General features: G+C 38.7%; 1 protein-coding gene across 4 annotated transcripts in view; it reads left to right on the top strand.

The window, feature by feature from the left end:
- The window catches only part of TET1 (tet methylcytosine dioxygenase 1), a 177,605-nt gene that overhangs the window by 49,862 nt on the left and 105,303 nt on the right, over positions 1-22,440 (top strand). The window lies entirely within an intron of this gene.

Genomic DNA, 22,440 nt, shown 5'->3' with positions numbered 1-22,440 from the left:
TTGAACTTTGGATGAATCCTCCTGACTCTAAGTCTGGCATTATATCTAATGTACCACCTAGCTACCCCTGACTCATTTTACAATCCCTTTAAAAACAAGGTCATTATGGGGCGGCTAGGTGGTGCAGTGAATAGAGCATGGCCCTGGAGTCAGGAGGACCTGGGTTCAGATCCGGCCTCAGACACTTCACACACACATACACACACACACACACACACACACTCACACACAAACTAGCCCTGTGACCTTGGGCAAGTCACTTAACCCCAACTGCCCGCCAAAAAGCAAAAAAAATTAAAATTAAAAAAACAAGGTCATTAGGTTTTGAACTATTAATCAGATTCTACCATACATTGTAAGCTACTTGAAACTAAGAATTGTGACTTATACATCTTTGTCCGCCCAATAGTGCTTTGCACTTAGTAAGAGCTTAGTAATTATTTAGTGAATGAATTACTAATAACAACCTTATTGACTCACTGGCCAATCAAGAAGTATCTACTGAAAAACAAGTCTCCCCCACCCCAGGCTTCAGGTGCACATTAGCCTAGGGGCAGGGAAGATCTTTAAAATTTACATTCTTATTACATTCGGCCCCAAGATCTTTCATGCCCATAGCATAGACAATTTACTTTTGAATTAGCTCTGAATATTTCTTAGGTCACATTTTCAAAGTACAGAACTAAAGTTACCAAAGTGGCCACTGGCCCTTAAACAAACACAAAATACATAGCATTATCACCATTATCACTTCAGTTCAAAACAAGAGTTCAAATAAAGTTCTGGGGGGAGGGGAGTGTCCTTCCCCTCACACGGCTCCAGCCCCAGCTTCCCAGCAGAGAGGGGGCTGGGCAACAAAACCAACAAGGTGGGGTCCCTGGGGATCCAAGGCACTTCATCCCACCCACCATAGTCACAAGTCCATCCTCTCCCTGGGTCCCAAACTGTGGGAAGCAGCCAGGAAACACACTCAGTGCCCCTGCTTTGCTGCTCAGTTCTTATCTTTTCTGGTGGCTGAATTCCGAACTCCTGGGCTCCTTCTCCTCCCGCAGGCGGCAGCCGCTCCTGGCTTCTGCCCAGGTCCCAATGCAGGCAGCTCACCATTCCTGCTCTCAGCTCAGCGAAGTCTGCATGCAGGCCATTCTTCTCTCCGGCTCCACAGCTCCACAGAGTCACAGCTACCACAACTGGGAAACAAACAATTATCCCAGTCCCCATACTTTCCTTTTACTCTGCAGATCCTGTTCGTGAAGCCATTTTGTAGCAGCAAGCACCCCAAGCGTCCTCACGGTTTGCAGCTACCACAGGTTCTTGGATCTGCTTTGTTAAAGGAAAGCAACTCAAAATGGGTTAACAAGCTTACTTTAATCAGTCAGACATATATCGTTTACCTTGTTCAGGAGAAAAGGTCAGCACCCTGAACCTCAAAGTATACAGGCATAATTATCAAGACAGAAACATCAAGTAGACAGATTTCCAAACTGTCCAACCATTACATCCATACCCAGTCAACATCTGGGTTTCCACGTTCTGGGTTTTTCAAAGCCGGGGGACTCTCAACAATGGCTTCCCAGAATCCAGATCAGATCACAGAACACTTCTCAAAGTGAGTCCCAAAAACAAAGCCACACATCAGGGCTTATATAGCCTTCTCCTGGCTCAGAGAATGTAACAACCTTATTGACTCACTGGCCAATCAAGAAGTATCTACTGAAAAACAAGCCTCCCCCACCCCAGGCTTCAGGTGCACATTAGCCTAGGGGCAGGGAAGATCTTTAAAATTTACATTCTTATTACACTCCCTCCCAGATTCAATTCACTGAAAGTCTTGCTTGCTTTTGTGGCTTCAGGCAAGTCACTAAATGTAGCTGTGATAAATATCATATTGTCTTTAAGGAAGGATCTTGGAAATGTAAGGATTATCTCTTTTTTTTTTAAATAAGCAATCGGGGTTAAGTAACTTGCTCAAGGTTACAAGGCCAGTTATTATTTCTGGGTGTGGTGCTGAGTATCTGAGCCCGGATTTGATCCAGGTCATCCCAACACTGAAGCTGGTGCTCTTACTCGCTGAGCCACCTGGCCACCCCTAAGCAATTGGGGTTAAGTAACTTCCTCAAGGTTACACAGCCAGGTGTTTCTGGGTGGGTGCTAAGTGTCTGAGCCTGGGATTCGATCTCCAGGTCTTCTCAACACTGGAGCTGGTGCTCTTACTCGCTGTGCTACCTGGCCACCCCCAGGATTATCTCTTAATGGGAAAATATGATAATTTTTACAAATCCACAAAAGAATTTCAACCTTACTTCTCTTCAGCCTGCTGTCCAGAGCTTTTGCCTGTCACTTTAATCAACATTGGAGATTTTCAACAGTATAGTAAGAAACTTGGAAGGGGATTTGATTGTGATTTGAATATTTCTTATCCACAGCTTATAAGACACCTGATGTTTGAGAGACAGAATTCCTTACAAAAAAATTCCTTCAGTGAATTGTGATTTCACGTTATGACCTCTACCTTTATGGAAGCTTGTTTATGAAATTTGCTGAATCAAAATATTTCAATTTCTTTTCTTTTTCATTCCTTTAAATGAATTCCTTTTCATTGCTTGACAATATGTAAAAGTGGTGTAGACATGCCTCTATATATATATTTTTTAAAACTGTTATTTTAAAATATTGTCAACTGTATTATTCAGTTAATATCCACATGATGATGAATTCTTGCCTGAATTTAGGTCCAGGACAAATTTTGTCTTGGCATATGCATCTGTGTGCTTTCTATTATAAGAAAATGATGGGGGGGGGGATGAGGGGGAGGTGAACATTTATATAGAACTTTTAAAGTTTGCAAAGTTATAGCTACCAAGATAACTAATCTCAGTTGATCCTCATAGCAACCCTATGGTGTAGGTAGCCTACTTGTTAGAAAAATTAGAGCCAAATTTATTGTCTAGGATGGTGTTTGTAATCGGCTTAACTCTGGTACTTGAAAATGTTTATTGCCTTTCCTCCATCTGGGTTCTATTATATTTTATCCTTTAATATCCTACCTTAGATTCTCTAAGTCATCTTGGATCCTTTCAAAAGTCTCAGCTATACATTTTAAGTGAAGAAAAAACCCAAGCATTGATAAGAGCTTTCAGGTGGTAAAAGAAGTGATGGAGAAACCATAAATGCTGCTCTGAATATTTTCTTATGTTGAGACTACCTAAAAACTCTAGAATGTTCAGAAGTTTGTTTGTTACTTTATTGGGATCATAGTCAGCAATTTGAAGAGTCAGTTTTCCTATATGGGAACTTAGACATTGTCTCCTTTTTTTCCTTTCAAAAAAGGCAGAAGTTGGGAAAGTTAACAATAATCAGTTGAGTATAGACTATTTAGAAAACATGTCAGAAATTTGCTTTCCTGTCTAACCCTCCTTTGCCAGATCTATTTTTCCCCACTTTATTCCTTACCAGTTTCATACCTCAGAGGAAAAGGGGAGGGGAGAATCAAATAGGGATCCTATTTTCCAAAGAATTGTATAATATTCTAATTCTCCATCCCTTTACCTTGTTTAAAAAAAAAGTCTTCCAGAAGGACTCTGGGAAAAAATAACTCAACATATTAGCAATCTGGAAAAATAGGAAAAGAATGATAAACTACCTTGTACTAATGGACTTCTTAAGAGTAGGAGAGAAATTCAGTGAAATGAATTAGGAAATCAGCTATGATCTCTGATGGCTGAGGACCTGGGGTGGTAACTGAAATTGTCTACTGTGTTGCACACCTATTAATTATGGACAAGCAATGGAAAGCTATGCAAGAGGGAATTGTATTTTAGTCAAGAAGGATGTTGTAAGATTCTTGTTGTATCTTTGCCTTTAAAATAATAATTAATTTAAAGGTCTTGAATATTGACTCAGTAATTTATGCTCCCTCATGGGTTCTAATGCTTCAGTTATTTTTAAACATCTGGAGACAATACTTTTTGAAGTGAAACTGGGAGCTTGAGGGTTTTTTTTTTCAACCTCACGGTGCTAAGCCTTGCATAACTGGGGCATAGAGATGCAGCTACTTCTGGAAAAACACAGTAGCTGTTTTTAGTCCTAGCAACAAAGGCAAGTAACAGAGATGCCCATATTGCAGCTTACTTAAATAGAATGGTTGGTTGAAGCAGAATATCAGTCTCTTGATGTGGATAATCTCTAGTTTATCCTTGTGCATCCAGTAGCATTATCCATTAAGGACCAACCCTAAGAAAAAGGACTTGGACCTTATGAAGCTGCTGTGCCCTACAGATTCCACCCATTTAGAATAGTTAGGACTCTAGTTGGCATTCTCCTCCTCCTCCTCCTCCTCTTCATCATCTTCTTCCCCCTCTCCCTCTTCTTTTTAAACTTTCACCTCTGAAGTTTAGGCTTAAGAACTAATTGGGCATCAGATTTTCCAACTAATTCAGGTAAGGTTTCTGTAGGTGGGTAAAGAGAGTATGTCATTGGTAACATTCCTTTGTATAGTCTTGTCCCCATGTCTGGCATGCATTTTCTCTTCTCTTTTGCCTCGGAGAATCCCTGTTTTCTTTCAGGGCTCAATTTGTGTCTCTTCCTACACAAGACATATTTTAATCTTCCCATTTGCTAATGTCCAACCTTCTCCACTGACTTTGTTATCTGCTAATTTTATCTCTACCTCCCCCCATTAGAATGTAAGCAAGCACTTTTGGAGTAACATTGCACCTGTTACCCAGGAGGTACTTATTAAATGCTTATGGAATGAATGAAAGAGAGAAGGAAAGAACAGTATCTTTGTGGCCTGCTACCCCCTCATGCCTCTTTCATCCATGCTTCTTTCATGTTTTCTTTTGTTGTTGTTGGGGTTTTTTTTGGAGGGCAATTGAAGTTAAGTGAATTGCCCAAGATCACATGGCTAGTTTTTGTGTGTGTTAAGTGTCTGAGGTGGGATTTGAACTCAGGTCATCCTGACTCCAGGGCCAGTGCTCTATTCACTGCACCACATAGCCACCCCCCATATTTTCTTCATACACTGATTAACATCTGCCTTGAAATATTTTTCCTTAGGAATTTTAAGGTTGAATTTTATGTTCTTTTAAAAAAAATTTTTTTTGGAGGGAGGAAGGTAGGGCAATTGGGGTTAAGTGACTTGCCCAAGGTACAAGGCTAGTAAGTGTTAAGTAAGTGTTAACTGAGGCCGGATTTGAACTCAGGTCCTCCTGACTTTAGGGCCAGTGCTCTATTCACTTCGCCACATAGCTGCCCCCCCCCCCCAATTTTTTTTAAAGAGTTGCAATCTATGTAGTGCATAAAGCAACCATCTTCATGATCTTAATATGTGGAGTATTTTTATTTGCTTTTTAAATAATTTTCCTGGGAGATTAATTTCATTTTTCTTCTCCTTCCAGTGTTTGTAATTCTCCTCTCATTTAGTATCCTCCCTAGACACTCTTAACCTGTTCTTTACATTCTTCCAGCTCATTAGTAAAGTTGTTCATTGACTTCATCATTAATGCTGTCCCTTATAGCAATCTACCAGACTCCAGCAGCAAGGTGTTCATAGCCATTTATCATTACTATTTGTTTACCATAGATCAGTCAGTTTTGTACCAAGTGAATACTCTTGCCCAAGCAAATTCAAACCAGTTTTGCAAGTAAAATTCTAGGAAGCTACAAAAGACTTTATTATTAATGTTCAAATGGACAGCATCTGTTGAAATGTCTTCATCCCATGAGTGTTGGGCTTTGAAAAAACCCATTAGTAGAACTGCTGTCATCTCATTTGTTAGCTAACCTCAAAATGGTTTAGGAAAAGACAACTAAAGGATATCTGGTCATATTCCAGAGAAGTTATGAATGAGACTTTGGGGTTAGGGGTGGGGGTGTCAACTTCCAGCTTGGGCATTCAGAAGAGAAGTTTTTTTTTTTTAATGATGTGTCACAACACCCTCTGGTGTTTCCAAACAAGGAAACATCATTTTCTGGTGTTTTAGTTTTTGGTTTTTTACTGGTATTAAACTCAACACATTGATTCTTGCCTTTGAGGCAAGTACAAGATTAAAAAATGAAATAATTTCTGACCCTACATTGACCTTTATGAAAACTACCCATTTGTGAATCAAATTCTGGTTCTTCTCATTTTCTAGGTTCTTTATGAGTGTTTGTTGGAATGTAAACCTGAAAGCAGGGATCACTTATTGTTTTGGTCCTTGTAGCCTACACTGAGACCTGCAAGTATTGGGCACTTAATAAATGCTTGAACTAAACTGAATTGAATTGAAGCCTGCCTTGTGTGGTCCATCAGTAGTCAGTCCTTTTTCTCATTATTCCCTGTTTCATGATTCCATTCCAGCTTTCCTTGTCTATTACTGGATTTTTCATGCCTTTCAAAATATTTCAGTCTGCACCTGATAAGTAGAGGACTAGAGATCCCAGAGTAGTTGCTTTTGACCTGAATTCATTTTTCTCTTTTTCTTTTTTTAAGGGGGGAAGGATTTAGTCCTCTTATGTAGTCATCCACATCTTAAACTAATATGATTTAGATTATGAGTCTCTCATCTTTATTATCTTATGTAGCATCAGAGTGTCTTTGTGAGGGAGGCAGTTGCAAGTATCCATTGGGATTGGGGGGGGGGGGAAGGAAGCACTAAATTTGGAGTCAGAAGGATCTGGATATGAATCTCGGTTCTTCTGCTTGGTGGCTGGATGACACTGGGAAAGGTCCTTTATCTTGGTCTTATTTTTCTCATTTCTAAAATGGAGATAATACCTACATTTCCTACTTCACAGGAATGTTTTGAGAATAAAGTAAGATAAGGAGATAATATGTGTAAGTTGCTATTGCTATCCCCCTGGAGAAACCAAGACCTTCAGTGCCTATTAGAAGCAGTGATATGTAAATTTTGTTAACTTGGAATCAAGAAAACTTGAGTTCAAATTCTATCTTTGATACTTAATCAGTAGTGTGTCCATGGGCAAATAACATTGTCTCAATTTCTTCATCTACAAAATGTGGGTTAAAATACTTGTAGTGTCTCCTTCCCAAGCTTATTGTGACATTCAAGTAAAATAATACAGGGTATCCTAAAAGTCTCAGCATCATTTTAAGCTATTAAGGCCTAATAACTTAAAACCACACTAAAATTTTTGCAGTGCCCTATATAAAGCATATTGCCAACTCAAATACACCATATAAATATCCATTGTTGTTATTATCATTCAGCCTACCAATGATAAGCAGCACAATGGAGTGCACAGTGAGTCAACAGCACCTACTAAGTGTCAGGCACAGTGCTAAGCTCTGGAGGTACAAAGAAGAGCCAAGGGTTTGAGATTGCCCTCAAGGAGTTCACAATCCAATGGGGGAGACAGCTTGCAGATGGCTCTGTACGAACCTGCCACAGACAAGGTCATTTGGAGATCAACCACCACAGAGAGAGAGAGAGAGAGAGAGAGAGAGAGAGAGAGAGAGAGAGAGATTCGCAGCCTTGAAATCAAGATGAGAGTTCTATTCCTGCCTCTGACATGTTGTGCCTAGGCCATTCTCAGAGACAATAAGTCACTGGAGGTATGCTGTCTGCATTTATTTCCACAGGGAAAGCTCTTTAGACCAATGAAATCATAGGTCCAGACCCCCAAATACCAAGTCTATTGATCAAAACATTTGTGTTAGGATGTGAAAGACCTGTGTTTGAATCCTATTTCCAATCCTTAACAACCATTTGTATGACCTTGAGTAAATCACTTGAGTAAATCTCCTGAGCCTGAGTATCTTTGTAAAATGAAGAGACTGGGCTAAATAATGTCCAAGAGTCTTCCTGTTCTAGATTCTGTGGTTTCTCTAGTTTGCCTTACTCTTGTCTCAGTTAATCAATCAGCCAGCATTTATTGAGGGTCAACTCTATGCTAGTCACTCTTCTGTTGGGAGAGGCTTCCACTGGACCTATTGCATGTAGGTATGTTGTATTATTATTACTAGATACTTGTGGCATGGCCAAATCTACTGGCTTAACTCACCTCATAATAATTGTTAACATTTATCTAGTCTTTTAAAGATTGCAAGATGCATCTTTATACAGCAACCCTGTAAAAGTATAGATATTATGTAGGAAACTGAGCCCTGGAGCACTTGGGTACCCAGGTAGTAAATATTGGTTGGATTTAAACACTGGTCTCATATAATTATAAATCCAGTGCCAATTCCATTATACAACATAATCTAATGCATGCTATTTTCTCAAGATTTTGCAAAAACTAGAATATTTAAGCAGCAGATACATTTTCCTAGACTGTTTTCCCTATGTGTAGCCAATTAATGCATTCATTTTTTTAATTAAGAAAAAGTCTAAATACAAAGTGTTTCTGGAATTAATCATTATTATTGGAATATTTCTTTTTGTTATTTGAATTGACAAGAAGAGATAATGTGTATTTCTTCTTCCATCACTGTTGACCTAGGCAGAATAGAAAGGACATATGAGGTGGGGATGGGTGCAACATGAGGAAGATTAGATGGCTTGTGTCTGGGATCCAGGGGTTCTGGAAGACATTCTGCCAGTCAGCCCCCCAGACACTGAGACCAACTTGATTTCATGTGCTTCATGTTACCATGGTATCTGTGGTCATTAATCATGCAAAAAACCAAACAAACCCAAACAGGTCATTTTGAGATTTTTGCCAGGATTTGAGAGGACTCCTAACATGAATTCAGTAATCAATCAACAGGGATTCCTGCACATCCAACAATGTCCTTACCCTGACCTAGGTGCTTATCCTGGATTCCATATCTAGGAAGAAGCTATTCTTGGCTTATCAGAATTAGGTCACTGCATTGAATGAGCTGCGGATTGATTGGACTGATGATCTGAAAAGAGAAAAGACAGAATGGCAGGATTTCTGGATACAGCAAGGGGGTTGGGATCCTGTCTAGTTTTATATGTGTGGAAAGAGAAAAGACAGTGATACTGATGTTCAAAATGGTGTTTAAATGGTAGAGGGTGTGTGTGTGTGTGTGTGTGTGTGTGTGTGTGTGTGTGTGGTTACCTACAAAAGGAAGAAAGAAAAGTACCTTTTGAACAACTTTTCCCAATTGATTCTACCACATGCTGTGTGGGAACCTAGGACAGGCCAAGCTTGGGGGGGAGGGGAAGAGGAGAGTGATTCTAAAATAATGTGTTTGTTTACTTATTCTTGTGATTTGCAGGACAAAATAAACAGCTCAAATGAACATAGAGTAAGCAGTTCTCTGGAAGAAACCTCCCTCTGAGAATAGTTCTTTTTGTTTTTGTTACTTTTTTCTTTTTCAGATTAATGTGGAGATGTTGGATGTTAGCTCAGAAACTTAGATGTCTTTTGAACTCTTTCTCTTTCCTGTTATTTGTAAACATATTTCTCCATGTGCGAGCACACCTAAAACAAATGATGTTGTAGTAAATTCTGTTCTCAAGTATTTCAGCATTCAAATCAAAGGCTGACACTGGGTGCCTTCCTGGTGGTGACAGTTCTAAGCAACATGATACACATTCCTTTCACCCTCCCTCCTTCCTGGGGAGAAAGCTGAACAAGAGAGAAGCCCAGTATCACACAGGTTGTACTAGGTACTAGTCTGTAGGTTTTAGATTATAACTCCATCTGATAGTTCTCTATGTTATTTGTGTTGGACTAAGAGAAGATGATTGCTAGTGATCAGAATATAGGTGATGATACTGATCAGGATGGCATACTATGATGAGAAACATGATCGAAGCTAATAGAACACACTTTTTATTGTTATTGAGGCTTTTTCTTCTAAGTGGGACTTACATTCTGATAATGAGTTCTCTTGGGAGAAGTGCTCTCCATCACTTTTAAAAGTTAGAGTTTGGTGAGTTAAAGTTAGAACTTCCAATCATTTAGTTTTAGTTTCTGTCTTTTGTTTCTGCTAAATCAGACATTCTATACTTAATGTCTTAATTGACACTTCTCATTTTTCCTATGGCTACCTATAAGGTAAAATAGAGAGGAAGTTTCTACCTCATTTGAGTCTCACAATAGTGGAAACAAGGACCCAACTTATTAGCACCAGTATTCTTCCAGGGATTTTGTATGGATGGAAGGCATGGAATATGATGATTTTCAAAAAGCAGAAGCTGGTGGTGACCCAAAGATTAAGGGGGTAGATTCATGGAGAGCATAAGCATCATAAACCAGGAATTACACAGGACAAGCAATGTAAAGGATGTCATCAGAGAAATATGTTATCAAAAAAGATGAACTGGTCACAATGACAATGAGGAATAGCCAATTGATACTCAGTTTACTTGATCCACTGGTATCCTTGCAATGTCAAGGGAACTCAAAGCCCCTCCCTCAATGTTGAGTAAACCCCCTGTATTGTGAACTTATTGGAATGCTAGGAATAAGAGGCTCACAGGAGAAGCAAGTATGAACAGGCTACAGTTTGCATACCTGGAAGGTACCACCAAATTGGTGAGATCCCAGAACCATTGGAATATAACTAAAAGCCAAAACATTTGCAGAAGAAAAGGTGTAGGGATGCATCACATCACTTAGGAGTGAGGTGGAAATTTAAAAGGTCATAAGTCAAACCAAAACAATATTCTGTATTGTACTATTACTTTGAGAGGTGCTTCCAGGGGATTAGTAGTAGCTCTTTGATGTTGGCACAGTAGATAAAGCCCTGGGTCTGAATTCAGGAAGATCCGAGTTCAAAGTCAGCTTCAGGAGTTCAAATTCAGCTTCAGACATTTACTAGCTGTGTGAGCTTGGGTAAATCACTTACCTGTGTTCACCTTCTGCTTCCTCAACTGTAAAATGGTATTAGTAGCACTGACTTCACAGAGATGTGAGGATCAAATGAGATTTTTGTTAAGTACTTAGTACCTAAAGTGTCTGATATATAGCAGATAGTATATAAAGGCTAGCTACTACTACTTTTCCCCTAAAGCAGGACTCGGGGGTCTGGATAGATTTCAGGGGTCTATGAAATTGAATGGAAAAAAATGATATCTTTATTTTTACTAATCTCTAACTGAAATTTAGCATTTCCTTGAATTATTTAAAGTCTGAGAAGGGATCAATCTATAGGCTTCACCAGGGTCTGAAGTTTAAGAATATATTCCAGCTCACTTCTCATTCCCTAATAACCCATTTTATATGTGTCTAATGGATTTTGTATTTTGTGCTTCGGTGTTTTTTAGGTGTGCCTCACTATATAAGAAACAGACTTGTTTACTTACTATATTTTAAGCTCTTTAAGGGGAGGGGGAGATCGTGCCTGTTTTAAAAAAAAATCTTTTTAAGTATTATTAGCAGAATGGATTTGTAGATTCACAAGTGTCTCAGAGAAGAGAAGAATGTTAACTTTTGCTTAAATTCCTGCTTACTAGTAACCTATTCTCTGCAGATGACATTAATTCCTTTTTCTTCCTAGAGTCCTTGAGGTAGAGAAAGTACAGTGGAAAATAAAATCAAATATTCAATGAATCCTTGGAGTTTATAACATGGCACAACTGTGCCAGGAAATGAGGCTATAATATTTAGAATAAGTAAATATTTAGTAATGTTATGCTGCTATAAATCTGAATTAATTACTTCAAGTAAAAGAATTAAAACAAATCAGTGGGTTCAGAAAGAAATTGAACCCACTTAAAAATAGGGGCAGCTAGATGGCACAGTGAATAGAGTGCTAAGCTTGGAATTAGGAAGACTTGAGTTTACATTCAGCCTAGTACACTTACTAGTTGTGTGACCCAAGGCACAGGCCTCCATTTGCCTCAGTTTCCTCATCTTTAAAATAGTAATAATAACAGCACCTCCCTTAAAGGTTGTTTTGTGGATCAAATGAGATAATGGTTGTAAAGCACTTAGCTCAGTGCCTGGCACATAGTAGGTGCTATGCTTACTTACTCCCTTACCTTCTCCTTAAATTGGAGATATTTTTCAGAAGAAGAAAACTACTGAAAAAGGAATGTTATTAAAAGTGTGTCTTCTGCCCTTTCTGTACACATTTGTAAACTCAAGTTAGTTCCCTTGAAATTCAGACTTTGAATTCAGGAAATCCCTGGCAAATCTTTGTATACCACATTTTCTGATTGGACAAACACCTACCATAAATCCCTTCACTAATTTTTTGCAAAGTAGGTAGTAGGATAATGATGAAGATCTCTGACCTCAAAAACATAAGGAAATCCTAGATGAGGAAATCTCTTCCACCAGTGCAAGCTGGCACCCTCTGTACAGTTCAGAGTCTTGGAGTCACTGAGAACACCGAGAAATTGTGACTTGTCGAGCATTGTCGAGTGTTACACAGGAAAAGGAATCAGCATTTGTATGGCATCTAGTAGATGCTGTTATTATCCCCATTTTACAGTTGAAGAAACTAAGATAAACAGAGGTTAAGTACACAATCAGATATGTATCAGAGATGAGCTTTGTGTTTAGAGGCAGAATTTGTACTCAAGGCTTCCCAGAACCCAGGACAGCTCTCTAGATGCTGTACCATGCTGCCTTTCTCAATGATTATTATCAAGAATATTAGTTATGGGGTGGCTAGGTGGCACAGCGAATAGAGTACCAGCCCTGGAATCAGGAGGACCTGAGTTCAAATTTGGCCTCAGACACTTGACACACTTACTAGCCATGTGACCTTGGGCAAATCACTTAACCCCAATTGCCCTCCAAAAAGCAAAGAAAAAAAAAAGAATATAAAAGTTACTCTTGGAGCTCCTGAGTAGTGAAAGAAGATATTATTGAACTAATTAGACTAATTTGAAGACTGGACAGATAGATTCACAAACATCTCAAAGGAGAGTAATTAATGAGTTTTAACTTCTAACAAGGTGCGTTCTGTGTCTAGAGTCAATATGACTTGAATTTAAATCCAGCTCAGACCCATGTGATCCTGGACAAGTCACTTAATATCTTTCAACCTTGATTTCCTCAACTGTAAAATGGAAATCATAATGACATTTACCTCTCAGGGTTGTTGTGAGGATCAAATGAGATAATATGTGTAAAGCAATATGTAAACGTTGGCATGATCAGTGGGGTGACCTTGGGTAAGTCTCAGGCCAGCCCCTGAAACTCAGTTTTCTTATTTGTAAATTAAGCATAATGATACTATTGTTAACCTGCTTCACAGAGTTATTGTAGAGAAGTGAAAACTCGTGATAAATGGGAGTTACTATAATTTTTATTTGGTAGATGAAATTATGGGCAAGATAATGCCACTATTCTGGAAGATGAAAAATCTCATAGTAGAGGGGATAAATATCCTCTTGTTCCCAGAATATAACTTCAAAAGCCCTTTGTCCCAAATATGTGCATAAGGAAATTTTTCACTAGATGACAATAGATGAATCAAACAGCCTTTTACTGATCACAATTAGTTACCTTTGTGTTACCCCTTCCCCACCTTTTCTATGGCACCTTTTTTTTTCTTCAGCACCTTGAGGCAGTGGTCCAGTGGATAGAGTAAGCAGCACATGGAATCAGGATAACCTGTGTGCAAATCCTGCCTCAGATAACTTGCTAGTTGTGTTACCTTGGGCAAATAACTTCACTCCTATCTGCCTCCATTTCCTCATTTGTAAAATGAAAATAATGATGACACTTCCCTCCCTCAGTTACTGAGTATAAGATGAGGTGATGTTTGTAAAGCACTTTCACAAAGCTTAAAGTGTGATGTAAATGCTATTATTATCATACTTAGTATACTTATTTTCACTTCTTCAGAGACTATGGTGTTCCCATGACTTGAATCAAAACAGCATCACTGGTAGAATGTTGTTATTCAAAAAGGTAGGCCTTGGATTCTAAGAGAAATTTGGGGTCATTAAAAGAACTTTCAGTTTTCCAAAGACAACCTAGCTGGTTTGGATTGTTTCCTTCTGCCCAGAATGGGCAGGGATGGCTGCTCGGTGAACTCTCTTATTAGAGATCATGCCCACACTGGTGAAATTACAGATCCATCTGAGTCATTACTTCAGTCTTTCACTTGAATTGTAGTTATAAGTTGCCTGAAAACCAGTTCTCTAGGAAATGCTCAAGTGCTGGTTTCAGTATTTACACTATATTTAGGAGGATGACATTTTGTAATAATAATAATACCTAGTGTTTATATGGTACCTACTATGTGCTAGACAATGTGCGAAGCACTTCACATATATTATCTCCTTTGATACCCACAACAACTCAAGAAGGTAGGTGCTATTATTATCCCCATTTTACTGTTCAGGAAACTGAAGCAAACAGAGATTCAGTGACTTGCCCAAGGCCACACAGAGAATAAGTATCTGGAATTTGTACTCAGGTTTTCCTGCCTCCAGGAATTTTATTCTTTTAAATTTGTCAACTGTTCACAAAGTGTTTGAAAATACAAAATAAAGAATACAATCTTTTATGTGAGAAAGTAAAATTTTAGCATTAAAAAGTATAGAACTAACCAAATTAACAGAAAACAAATAAAATTTCTTTTTTTTTTCCCCCTAAAACCAAGCCATTTCAGTTCTATCCCTTAGGCTTGGTTTTCTTTGTCTGCCTTGGCAGATAATGAATATACTGTTCTGGCTCTGCTGTTTTCATTTTCCATCACTTCATATAGCTCTTTTCACATTTATTGTTTTTTATGGGCCTGTAATCTTCCATTCCATAATATACCACAATATGTTCTGCCATTTTGCAATCATTGGACATAGTGTTTTTCCCCAATATTTTTTTAATACAGATAGATATTTTTCTACAGTGAAGTCCTTTTTTCTGATTTACAAAGTTTATATCTTGGTAATGAAATGCCCAAGTCAAAGGGCTATGAATCAGTTTCATTGCTCTTATTGTACTTGGCACAATATTTTCATCAGTTTTTCCAATGGTATTAAATCATAGGCGTCAAACACATTATCTACAACATCCTCAAGTGGCCCAAACCAGATTAAAATGTAATTGGGAAATATTAACAAAATATGTAGATAATGTTACTTTTAAAAAAAATGATAATTTGGCCCACAGGGATCCTTATGTGTGAATCTGTGGACCCTGTTTCTTTTTGAGTTTGATACCACAAATTTATATACGTTTTTAAATCAATGATAATAGTGCCAACAGTAACTTGGGCTTTTATGATCCTTCTTCTTAATCATATATATTCTAGGCCTGAAGGTTGGATGGTTTTGTAAGTATGAGAATTTTCTGTGTGGAAAATCCCTTTACCAACAACTCACACCCAATCAATGTTATAGTAAATGTCTTGGGGAGTTGCTTGAGACATTTAAGGGTTAGATGACTTGCCCTTAAATCATAGCTGCTAAGTGTCAGAGGTGGAATTTGAACCTAGGTCTCCTGACTTCAAGCCCAGTGTTCAATCCACTATCCCGCACAGTTTATAGAGTTTAGGATGCTTTGATACTTTGCAAAGGCTTGGATTTCCATCACTACAGTTACATACTTTGCTAAGTCAAATCACAATTTCTCAATGTTTCATGAGTTACTTTGGTTGAAAAGTTTATGACCAAGTGCCAAACCTTCTGGTGATGATCCATCTGTTAGTCCTTGGATGATAAACACACAGTTCATTTCTAGGTCTTTGTTCAGTCAGTCTAGCCTGGGAGGACCCAATTAAGTCTGTGCCGTACTAACATTGACTTCAGTTTAGTTCTGCTGCTACCTCCTACAGAAGGCATTTCCTGACCTTTCCCTTACTGCTAGTGCCTCCTAAAAAAAGATTTCATCTTTACTTTTCACAGGGTGTCCCAAAAGTCTTAGTGCAGCCTAAATCTATTATTATTATTACTATGAATATTGTTGTTACAGTCATCATTTTCAGTGGCAACTCTTGTGGAAGGTGGGACAGCCATCTCCACCCCTTGTGAACCTAACTGAAGCAGCAGGACACCCTGATGGGGAGACAACAAGCAGCACATGTCAGGTAGGTCAAACCATGATCACCTTAACCACCATCTCCCCTCAGACCCTGCCAGGACCTTGAACCCAAGAGCCTTGGGAATAGTAATGCTTCCAGACTAACACCTTTGGCCATCATCCTAGGAGATGCAGCCTGAACACTGCTCTTGAAGGTGCTATAGCCACAGCTACTATGGAATAACCAGAAGGAAAGTTCTTTCCATCCAAATCCTTGACACTGTTGAAAAGTTCATCAGAAACTGATGTGTTTTATCAGTAGAAATGACCTTAAAGATGAAACATTACTGCCTACTTTGCTGCTGCACCCTAAGGACCATGGGACCTTTGCATCTGACTTGCAACTGAAACCTTCCTTGTGTCTTATTTCTTCCATTTGAGTGTGAGCTCCTTGAGTACAGGGAGTGAATTCTGTTTCTACTGTATTTTTTTTTAAAGCAATTGGGGTTAAGTAACTTGCTCAAGGTTACAAGGCCAGTTATTTCTGGGTGTGGTGCTAAGTATCAGAGCTTGGATTCAATCCCCCAGGCCATCCCGACTCTGGGGCCGGTGCTCTTACGTAATCTCTGTGCTACCTGGCTGCCCCTCTACCATATCTTTAGGGCTTAGCACAGTACTTTGCACATAGAGTTTAACAAATTACTTATTCATTCATTCATTTTTATACATTCTTTTAAAAATTTAATATTTTATTTTCCCTATTTATGTGTAAAAACAATTTTCAACATTTGTTTTAAAAATTGAATTCCAAATTCCCTCCTCACCCCCCTCATTGAAAAGGCAAGCAATTGGATATAGCTTATATATGTGTAATCGTGCAAAACTTATTTCCATACTAGTCACATTGTAAATAAAAACATAAACCAAAATAAAAATCCAAGAAAAATAAAGTTTAAAAAGTATGCTTTAATCTATATTCAGGTTCTATCAGTTCTTTTTCTGGGGATGGATAGCGTTTTTTATCACAAGGCCTTTAGAGTTGCCTTCGATAATTTATACATTGTTTCTTAAGATAGAGTGTCAACTCTTTGAGGTTTTGCTATTGTCTTTGTATGTTCCAGCACATTTCCAGGCACATAATAGGTGCATAATAAATGCTTGCTGATTATTCACTGCTACACCATAATAAGGCTTGAGAATAGGGCTTTCATAGAAGACATAACATGATTATTAACAATAGCTACCATTTATATGGTACATCATATTTCCCCAAGCACTTCACAGATCACACATCCTTTGATGCTCACAGCAACCCTGTGAGTTAGGAACTACAAGTATTTTTTTTTTTAAAGCAATCGGGGTTAAGTAACTTGCTCAAGGTTACCCGGCCAGGTGTTTCTGGGTGGGTGCTGAGTGTCTGAGCCCGGGATCCGATCTCCAGGTCTTCTCAACACTGGAGCTGGTGCTCTTACTCGCTGAGCCCCCTGGCCGCCCCTGGAATTACAGGTATTAACATCCTCATTTTTTAGACAAGGAATTGGAAGTGGTCGTCAGGGCTAGAGCCTAGATCTTCAGGTGCTAAGTCTGAATACTTATCATAGATACCTCTGGTGATGATAAGCATAGTGGATGCTGATGGGGAAACTCCATTGAAAGAATAAGATGATGTCCTGTTGTTTGTTCTCGCTGGTGCAGTGAACGCAACTTCATTTTATACCTTGTTTTGTTTCCCAATAGCAAAGGTTATAGATGCTTAGTTGATTGTATCTGTCTCTGTAGACTCTTCTGAGTGGCTTTATCAGTGTAGTATCTGAATGGTTGATTCTTGGTACAGGAAATGCCATGTAGATTGGTGTATGTGGTAGGAAGAAAACAAAGTTTTAAAGGAAGTACTTCCTATTCCCAGAGTGTGCAGTACCATCTGTTTTAAGCCTGAGTGCACACAACTGTCATCAGTAGACAGCAACTAATCCAGAGAGTCAGCTGGTCACCTCTCTGATCACAGTTACACTATTCATAAAAGGAGGAATGTGTTGGACTTCTCTGGACATGTTAGCAGCAACAGTTAATGTTTGACATGTGTTTTGAGGTCAGGGAAAGGTACTTGTGAGATAATCCCAAATGTTCATAATGTACAAATCAAACACCAAAATCATGAAAAACACAATAGGGGAAAAATCCCCACATCCTATGGCAGAGCTTCTTAACCTAAGACTCTGTGACCTTTTAAAAAATTATTATTAGTTTTGATAACTGCATTTCAACACAATTTGGATTTTTTTTGGCAGTCCTATATATTTTGTTTTATGCATTTAAAAACATCATTCTTAGGAGTGCACAGGCCTTACTAGACTGCTGCAGGGGCCCATGGTATGAAAAAAGGCTAAGAACCTTTTCCTTAGGGGGAATTCAGATATTATTTCAAACATGTAGAGAATCAAACACTGGGGAAATAGTTTTGTTAGTGCCTTGCAAGTCACTGTGATGTGATTTGTTCTCCATATTGAGGTAGCATGGTATTTTTTTCAGTCATTTAACAAACAAATACTATGTTTCAGGCATTTGCTAGCTCAAAGGATCATCATGGCATTCAGTTCCCTCATTTTATAACAGATCAGCCAGCACCACTGTTGCATTTGAACTCACAACTTCTGCCTTCAAACTTAGTGCTTTTTCTAACATACTATGCTGCTTGCCCCGTTGAAACCCATTATCATTTTTATTTGATGGTTGAGAAATAGGAATTTGAATGAAAGGATGAATAAAGCATTAAACACTCTGTGCCAAACACTCTGCTAAGTCCTGAGGATAGAAATAGAAAAGTCAGACAATCTCTGTTGTCCAGGAAGGCACATTCTAACTGCAGATCAGATGGAAAGGTCCCATGATCCCTAGGGTATGGGAGCAAAGTAGGCAGAAATGCCTCATCCTTAATATCATTTTCACTGATAAAATAATATCAGTTTCTGATGCTGAACTTTTCAACAGTTCCAAGGATTTTGATGGAAAGAACTTTCCCTTGTGGTTATTCCATAGTAGCTGTGGCTATAGCCTGCAAGAGCAATGTCCAGGTTACCTGTCCATAGGGCTGGTTTCCTAGGATGATGGCCAAAGGTGTTAGTCTTGAAGCATTACTATTCCCAAGGCTCTTGGGTACAAGGTCCTGGGCTCTCTCCATCAGGGTCTATGAGGAGATGATGGTCAAGGTGGTAGTCATGGTTTGTCCTACCTGGCACATGCTGCTTATTGTCTTTCCATTAGGGTCCCTGGCTGCTTCAGCTAGACTGGCTTGCTTGCCCTGTGTATGACAGTTGATTGGTAGTTGGTGGGATGGTCAGCCCATTCTTCCTAAGAGTTATGTTGCTTCCTTGGGTGATGGCTACAAGGGCTGGGATGGAAGTAGCACTGATGGTCTGGGGGTGGGGGGATGTTGTCACTCTAAGGGCTCTTATGCCTAAGTGTGTATCTGTGACAGATGGTGATGGAGAAGGTAAGTTTTCTCTCTCTCTCCACAATTATTTCTGCCCTGAGTGATGGATATGAGGACTGGGCTGGAAGCAGGTCCAGTGGTTTGGTCTTCCCAAGGTTCTTGGGCTTCAGGTCTTATGCTGTCTTCCTCAAGGTCTGAGGGGCTATAATGGTCAATGTTTTGGTGGTTTGACTTGTCTGGCACATGCTGCCTCCCATTTCTCTCTCAAAGGGACTGATGCTTTAGCTAGGCTGACTGGCTTGCTCTGTGGGGGAGGGGGGTTCATTAAATAAGTCTTTTAAGGACTGGTTATTTTCTACCCATATATGCCACATAGCTTCACAACTATTAGGTGGGGGTGGGGTGGAAGGTGTATTGAAGGAAGTGCTACAGCTGAATGTTTTCTATTGCAGAGTATTAACAACTAATTGAAAAATAATAGTAGTCTTAATGTTACTCAACAGAATTGGCATTAGTAATTTGCATATATGGTTTTAGAGCAGAAACAAGTTTTGACATTATTTAATCTCATTTTTTAGTTAGGAAACCCACAATAAAGAAATAAAACCAGTATAGTCCAAAACCACACAGCTTGTTCCTTGACATTTCCTCTGCAAGATTTTTTTCAGTTTCAAAAAGTGATTTGGTACTCAAAATACAGATGGACAATATGTTTTTGGTTCCTTTAAAACTTCTTTTGTCTCTAGCAATAGAATCAGCAAATTAAAAACGAAAATAACAAGATTATTTGAAGTAAATATTTAAAAATCATAGTCATTGATACAAATTTATTTTAAAAAAAGAATCATTGGGGTGGCTAGGTGGAGCAGTGAGTAGAGTGCTGGCCCTGGAGTCAGGAGGACCTGAGTTCAGATCCAGCCTCAGACACTTAACACACACAAACAAAAAACCTAGCCGTGTGACCTTGGGCAAGTTAATTAAATCCAATTGCCCTCCAAAAAAAAAATAAAAAATAAATAAAAAAATAATCATTTCCCAATTGAAAAATAGTCCAAGGATGTCAACAGACAATTTTCAGGAGAAGAATTCAAAGCTATCTGTAGTCATATGAAAGAAAGCTCTAAATCATTATTGATTAAAGAAACACAAATTGAAATAACTCAGACACCACCTCATACTTATCAGATTGACTAACATAACAGAAAGTAAAAATGACAAATGCTGGGGGGAATGTGGAAAAATTGGAACAATAGCTCATTGTTGATGGAGTTGTGAATTGGTCCAACCATTCTGGAGAACAATGTGGAACTATGCCCAAAGGGCTATAAAACTGTGCATCCCTTTTGGCCTAACAATGCCATTGCTGGGTCTATATCCCAAAGAGATCAAAGGAAAAGGTGTTTTATAGAGACTCTTTTTGTGATGACAAAGACTTGGATATTGAGGGCATGGTCTGCAGTTAGGGAATGGCTGAACAAGTTGTTGTATATGATTGTGATGGAACACCACTGTGCTATAAGATGTAATAAGGAGGATGATTTCGGGAAAACTTGTGAAGACCCAATGAACTAATGCAAAGCAAAATGAGCAGAACAACGACCAGCTGTGAAAGACTTAGGTACTCTAATCACAGGTTATTGTTGTTGTATTTGTTCTTCATTCTGCAAGAGGACCGTGACATCAGGGAAATGATGACATGACTTGCAGTTGACTTAGATTTGTGTGAGGGGGGGCTGTGAAAGGTCACCAGCCTCATTTTCTCCTCCAGAGCTTTCAGCTGCTGTAATCATACAATAATACAAGATAATTTCAAAGCCAGAGAGAGAACTGATGAAATCTGGGTGCAAACTGAAGTATAATTTTTTTCACTTTCTTTTTTTTTTTTTTTGCAACATAATATGGAGGTATTTTGTATGATTTCACATGTATAATTGATATCATTGCTTGCCTTCTCAATGATTCAGGGAGGAGTTGGAGGGAAGGAGAGAATTTGGAACTCAAAAACAAACAAGCACACAAATAGTAATCGTGATTATTCAGTCCACTTACACATACACTAAACCATAAATAGGGGAGGAAAAGTACATGGATGAAGTTGGAACATTCACTCTCTAATCAGGGAAATTATTCTTTACTCTATATTGGTGTGTCTTATATTCTTCCCAACCTTACCTTCCTACCATTGTTATTAGGGTTTTTGATGAAAACATAGTGCTTGCCTTCTAGTAGGGACCAGGAAACTGGAATAACTAAATCTAGGTTTTTATTAGATTATTTAAGCATGAGCTCCTTGTGGGCAAATGCTGTTATTTTTCATTTTTGTATTCCTAGAACCCAACTCAGGGCCTTACCTAGAGTAAGGTTTGTTGAATCAAATGATTTTTGATCACTATGCTCTTTATTATATTTGTTAACATTCCTCTGTGTGTAGGGCCTCCACTCAGATATACCTGTAGACATACTTGAGAATGGGGACTAAGAGATTCTCACTCTCATGGAACTGTAAAACAGTATAAGGGTGTGGGGCTAGCCAATATGGTAAACATGCAATTACTTGCAGGCTTTCCCCCCAAAATTTGCTGTCACCGTTGGCAAACAAGAAAAGTTTGTTAAATTCGTTAATTTGTCACTTTTGCCTGTTGTCTCAGTATTCTTAGAATGGCTTGTTCATCTTCCTCACAGTTTCTTATCCCAATGGGTTCATATTTCATTCTTCTCATTTACATTTGGATCCAACCCTCAGGAGCAAAGATTCTGTCACATGTTAAATACTGACAGCATCTGGCACAAGTTATTGTTCAGAGAATGAAAGATAGTAAATCCTTCCCTGAATCTGTACTCTGGGGGCTCTTGGTTGTAGAAAGGTGATTGTGGCTCAAAATCATTGCCAGCAGGGCCCAAGCTCGGGCAGGTTCTGCTAAGTTGACAGAGATTTGAGGTGGCTTTGTAATGTGCTCCCTCTGTCTGAAGATGGCTAAATGTGTCATTGTCAGAGGACTGACCACCTAGCAATGACTTCTCTGACCATACCAATTTATCAAATGGATGGGTTACATTTTGATCTTTGGAAGTGTTCAATATGACAGGAAATAACCATTATAATGAATAGTAACAATATACATAAGTTTTTACATATCCATTTGTTCTTTCTGTAACTGGGTACTTTG

This window comes from Petaurus breviceps, unplaced genomic scaffold (assembly GCF_028583685.1).
Source record: "Petaurus breviceps papuanus isolate PSGF00001 unplaced genomic scaffold, PetGlider_PUasm1.0 90825, whole genome shotgun sequence".
NCBI lineage: Eukaryota > Metazoa > Chordata > Mammalia > Diprotodontia > Petauridae > Petaurus > Petaurus breviceps.
The sequence above is the reverse complement of the archived record's forward strand: the minus strand, read 5'-3'. Positions and strand labels throughout refer to the sequence as shown.